The sequence below is a fragment of the Capra hircus genome, chromosome 11 (assembly GCF_001704415.2).
Source record: "Capra hircus breed San Clemente chromosome 11, ASM170441v1, whole genome shotgun sequence".
Taxonomy (NCBI): domain Eukaryota; kingdom Metazoa; phylum Chordata; class Mammalia; order Artiodactyla; family Bovidae; genus Capra; species Capra hircus.
The window spans coordinates 99412325-99418324 of NC_030818.1; positions in this window are offsets into that span (position 1 = coordinate 99412325).

Here is a 6000-nt window from a genome sequence, read left to right on the forward strand (position 1 = left end):
GTTAACCGATTGGCTACACTGCACATAGGCAAGTGAACCCAAGTTTGGTTTGGGAACATCTTTTCTTGGGAATTTGCTAGAGAATGTGCACCTCTAAAACAGAATAAATCAAGAAAGAAGTGAAGATGGGAAACCCGTGCCTAAGAGAAATCATGTGAGTCTTCAAGCTATTGATGAAGGGAAAACACAACAGCCTGGAGGCCAGCCAGAAGAAACAGGAACAGACCAGAAAAGTCTGTGAAAGAAATCTCCGTGATGATGCAACTGGGAAATGTGCTTGGATGTATCAAGAGGTGGTTGGTGCTGCTGAGGAATGACTTGGGATGATTTCATGATAATTAGAAAACAAAGCAAACAAATAAAAACTAGACAGTATCAATGACATGGAAAACAAAAGATTGTGAAAGAAAAGAAAAATAGCTAATGTGTTCTATGTGGCACAAAGGTAAATAGAATATATATAATCATAATAATCTCTTGGACTTCAAGGAGATCCAACCAGTCCATTCTGAAGGAGATCAGTCCTTGGTGTTCTTTGGAAGGAATGATGCTAAAGCTGAAACTCCAGTACTTTGGCCACCTCATGAGAAGAGCTGACTCATTGGAAAAGACTCTGATGCTGGGAGGGATTGGGGGCAGGAGGAGAAGGGGACGACAGAGGATGAGATGGCTGGATGGCATCACTGACTCGATGGACGTGAGTTTGGGTGAACTCTGGGTGTTGGTGATGGACAAGGAGGCCTGGCGTGCTGCGATTCATGGGGTCTCAAAGAGTAGGACACGACTGAGCGACTGAACTGAACTGAACCGAATAATGTTAACTTTAAATTATGATTTAAACTCTGCTGGAAGAACAGTGGGACAGGAAGCATGTGTGTGCAAGGTAAAGGGAGGGATGTTGCTGGTAAAATCCAGGTAGTTCCTCACCTTCTGATGTGAAAAGTTGACGGATAATGCCTGAAAACTAAGGGTGGGGAATAATAGAGCATGTTGTTTAGCGATACAGAGGTAATTTCCAAAAGCAATAATAAAAGAGTAGAAGTTGCTTGCCCCTGGGGAGCAGAAAGATGGACAAATTTGAGAATGGGGGACAGGAGGCTGAAGTTTTCATCATAAGGTTGTGGACCTACTTGATGCTTTAAACTATATGCCTGTATACAGATGAAAATTTAAGAAACGTATGAGACAGGTGGATCATGCACTTCTCATATACTCTTATGTGCCAGCTTGAATCCTCTTAGCTCCACCAGTTTACAAGAGTCTTGGCCAGTTGTTTTGTCCCGGCCAGTTCTGCAAGGATTCTGATCAACTCTACATGGACACAACCTGATAGCATTTCTGCCTCCTGCTTCTCTATGGCTGCTGGTGCTTGAAATGCCATGGATTCACTCAATGCCCAGACAAGTGCAAGACAGTTCCAGAAGGTCAAGGAATTAGTTGTGCTTAACTTCAGGCAGTGGCCAGCTCAATAATGTACCTTCATATTGGTTCTCACTCCTTTCCTTCTTTGAGATTGAACAGCCTGAAACATTAGTGGCACTTCAGTTCAATTCAGTTCAGTTGCTTAGCGGTGTACAATTCTTTGCGTCCCCATGGACTGCAGCACGCCAGTCTTCCCTGTTCGCCACCAACTCCCAGAGCTTGCTCAAACTCATGTCCATCGAGTCGGTTATGCCATCCAACCATCTCATCCTCTGTTGTCCCCTTCTCTTCCTGCCTTCAATCTTGCCCACCATCAGATCTCATGAGCAGAACACTACCAAGCAAAAAAAAAAAAAAAAAAAAAGATTTGTAATTTCACGTTAATTTTCCTCTTGGATGGTAATTCCAGTCATCAAATCTGTTGTCTTTATGAATCTCCTAAGATCTTCAAAAGAAGACAGAAGATCTGGAAACTATTTTCAATACTTGTGAAAGCCTGTCCTGTCAGAAGTCATATCTATATTGAGGCTTCAAAAACTAATAATAAATATCTTGTTTTTAAATATTCAATACAAACTATAGTAATTAAGGTAATCTAGATAAGTACTAAATTTGCTGATGGAAGAGTTGATTTGCAATTGTCTGCTTTGTCTAAATCCACTAATAGGACCAATAATAAAAATGATGGATGGTAAAAAATAAATAAATAAATAAAATAAAAATAAAAAGCAGAGACATTACTTTGCCAACAAAAGTCCATGTAGTCAAAGCTATGGTTTTTCCAGTAGTCATGTATGGGTGTGAGAGATGGACCATAAAGAAGGTTGAGCATCAAAGAACTGATGCCCTTGAATTGTGGTGCTGGAGAGGACTCTTTGAAAGTTCCTTGGACTGCAGGTAGATCAAACCAGTCAGTCCTAAAGGAAATTAATCCTGAATATTCATTGGAAGAACTGATGCTGAAGCTGAAAGCTTCAACACTTTGGCCACTTGATGATTGGAAAAGACCCTGATGCTGGAAAAGACTGAAGGCAAAGGGGAAGGGGGCAGCAGAGGATGAGATGGTTAGATGGCATCACTGACTCAACGGATGTGAATTTGAGCAAACTCTGGGAGATAGTGAGGGACAGGTTATCCTGGTGTGCTGCCATCCATGGGGTTGCAAAGAGTCAGCCACGACTTAGCAACTGAACAAGAACAAATAAAAGAAAAAAATGATAAATTATGTTATATCAAAAATGTTAAACTTTGCTTCTGTGAAAGACACTCTTGAAGACTTCCCTGGTGGTCTAGTGGTTCAGAATTCCCCTTGCAATCCAGGGGATGTGGATTTGATCCTTGGTCAGGGAGCTAAGGTCACACACGTTGCTAAGCAACTAAGCCTGTGGGCCACAACTTCTGGGTCTATGCACCAAAATTAAAGAGTCCACGCTCTACAGTGAAGGATGATACATGACACAGCGGAGATCCCGCATGCCGCAGTTAAGAGCTGATGCAGCCAAATCAACTAAGCTTTTAAAGGACACTGTTAGGAGAAAAGATGAACTACTGGTTGAGAGAAAGCATTTGCAAATCACATATCCAGAGGAATGGATAAGGAAGACGTAGTACGTATATAACGGAATATTACTCGGCCATTAAAACGAATGAAATACCGCCATTTGCAGCAACGTCAATGGACCTAGAGACTGCCATACTGAGTGAAGTAAGCCAGACAGAGAAAGAGAAATATTGTATGACATCCCTTAGATGCACATTCTAACAGGAAATTACTCAAATGAACTTATTTACAAAACAGACTCACAGACTTGGGCAATAAACTTATGGTTAGCAGGGAAGGATGCAAGGAAGGGACAGCTAGGGAATTTTGGATCAACATGTATACACTGCTGTATTTTAAACGGATAACAACCAATGACAGATTGTGTAGCACGGGGAACTCTGCTCAGTGATATATGTAACAGCGAAGAACCGACTCATAGGAAAAACCCCTGATGCTGGGGAAGGTCGAAGGCAGGAGGAGAAGGGGAAGATAGAGGATGAGATGGTTGGATGACATCAGCAACTCGATGGACATGAGTTTCAGCAGGCTGTGGGAGTTGGTGATGGGCAGGGAAGCCTGGTGTGCTGCAGTCCATGGGGTCACAAAGAGTCGGACATGACTGAGCGACTAAACTGAACGGAGATACATGTATGTGTATGGCTGAGTCCCTTTGCTGTCCACCTGAAACTATCACAACAATTAACTGGCTAGACTCCAAGATAAAATGAAAAGTTTAGGGACTTCCCTGGTGATCCAGTGGTTAAGAATCCCCCTTGCAATGCAAGAGACCTAGGTTCGATCCCTTGTCGGAAACTAAGATCCCACATGTAACAGAGCAACTAAGCCCGCACCCCACAAGAGAAGCCCCCAAGCCACAACTAGAGAATCGGTGCACCACGACAAAAGATCCCGCATGCTGCAGCTAAGGTCTGATGCATCCAAATAAGAAGTTTAAAAAATTAAAAAAGAATAAAATAGAACAGACAAGAGTAAAGAACAGACAAAACCAAAAACCAAAATGAGATATGCTGGTAAGTATAAACTACACAGATTTCAAGGTTTAGCCAGAAAATAGAAACTATTCTATTAATAATCTTACATTGATTATACTCTGAAATACTCCTTTTGATATATTATGTTAAATAAAGCATATTATTTAAATTAATTCCACCTGTTTCTTTTTAATATAGCTACTAGAAAATTTTAAATAATAACTGGACTCATTATATTTCTATTGGACAGCACAGCTTTGGACATTGTTGGGAAAATATATACCTGGGTATCAATGTCAAAAGTTTAAGAGAAACCAGTTAAACAACAGAAATACATCTATAATTTCAAAACTATAAGAAAAAAAGGATAATAAAGAGAACTGTAAATTTAATAGATGCTGTGTGTTGTGCTTGGTTGCTTAGTCACATCTAACTCTTGCGACCCCATGGACTGCAGCCTGTCAGGCTCTTCTGTCCATGGATGCTAACACATGAGAAATAATAAATTAAAGAGGCAGTGTAATGGGAACACAAAATAAAATGGTAGAAGTAAGTCTAAGCATATCAACAGTCATTACCAATGTAAATTGATTTTGTTTGTCTCCTTACAGACAGAGACTGTCATATTGGATCAAAACAAAACACAATAGGCTATTGCTTAGAAGGAACACTCTAAAGCAAAAGAAAACGGAAAGACGGAAAATAAAACAATGGGAAAAGACATACCAGGCAAATAGCCACCAAGAGAAAGCTGACGTAGAATATTAATATCAGGAAAAATACACCCCAGGCCAAGAAATACTAACGAGAGATAAAGAGGGACATGAGAAGATGAGTAAAGTCACAAATCACCATAAAGACTGGCCAGTAATAAGCTTTTCATATGTAACTACTAACCTTGAAATAAGTAAAGCAAAAACTGAAAGAATTAGTTTGAATTGAGGAATCACAAAAGGAATGGCTTCATAGTTGTCATGGATATATGAACATTTACGTAAAAAGTTGTCCCTGTGTTGGGTCATAAATGAAAGCCTGAGCAGATGTTGAAATGGATGTAAAGCAGACCACATTTTCTACCCACAATGCCTCAAAACTGGAAGCCAACAAAAATAGCAAAGACAAACTAACTACAGCTGTAACTTGGAAAACTAGAAAGCACACCTGTAGGAACATTTCTTTCCACTCCTTATATTTCCTTCTTTGCAGAGGGAGCTAAATTAGAGTAGCACTCCCAGTCTCTCTCTGCCCCATGGTGGAAGAGTAACTCAGCTGGTCAATGTGGGGAAAATAAAATTGGCTGACTTGCTTTACCAGTGCGTTCTCTTGGCAAAACTCTGTTAGCCTTTGCCCTACTTCATTTTGTACTCCAAAGCCAAATTTGCCTGCTACTCCAGGTATCTCTTGACTTCCTACTTTTGCATTCCAGTCCCCTATGATGAAAAGGACATCTTTTGGGGGTGTTAGTTCTAGAAGGTCTTGTAGGTCTTCATAGAATGGTTCAACTTCAGCTTCTTCAGCAGTACTGATTGGGGCATAGACTTGGATTACTGTGATAATGAATGGTTTCCCTTGGAAATGAACAGAGATCACTCTGTCATTTTTGAGATTGCATCCAGTACTGCATTTTGGACTCTTTTGTTGACTATGAGGGCTACTCCATTTCTTCTAAGGGATTCCTGCCTGCAGTAGTAGATAAAATGGTTATCTGAATTAAATTCACCCATTCCTGTCCATTTTAGTTCACTGATTCCTAGAATGTCGATGTTCACTCTTGCCATCTCCTGTTTGACCAGTTCCAATTTGCCTTGATTCATGGCCCTGACATTCTAGGTTCCTAAGCAATATTGTTCTTTACAGCATCGGACTTTACTTCCATCACCAGTCACAACTACAACTGGGAGTTGTTTTTGCTTTGGCTCCATCTCTTCATTCTTTCTGGAGTTATTTCTCCACTGATCTCCAGTAGCATATTGGGCACCTACCGACCTAGGGAGTTCATCTTTCAGTGTCCGATCTTTTTGCCTTTTCATACTGTTCATGGGG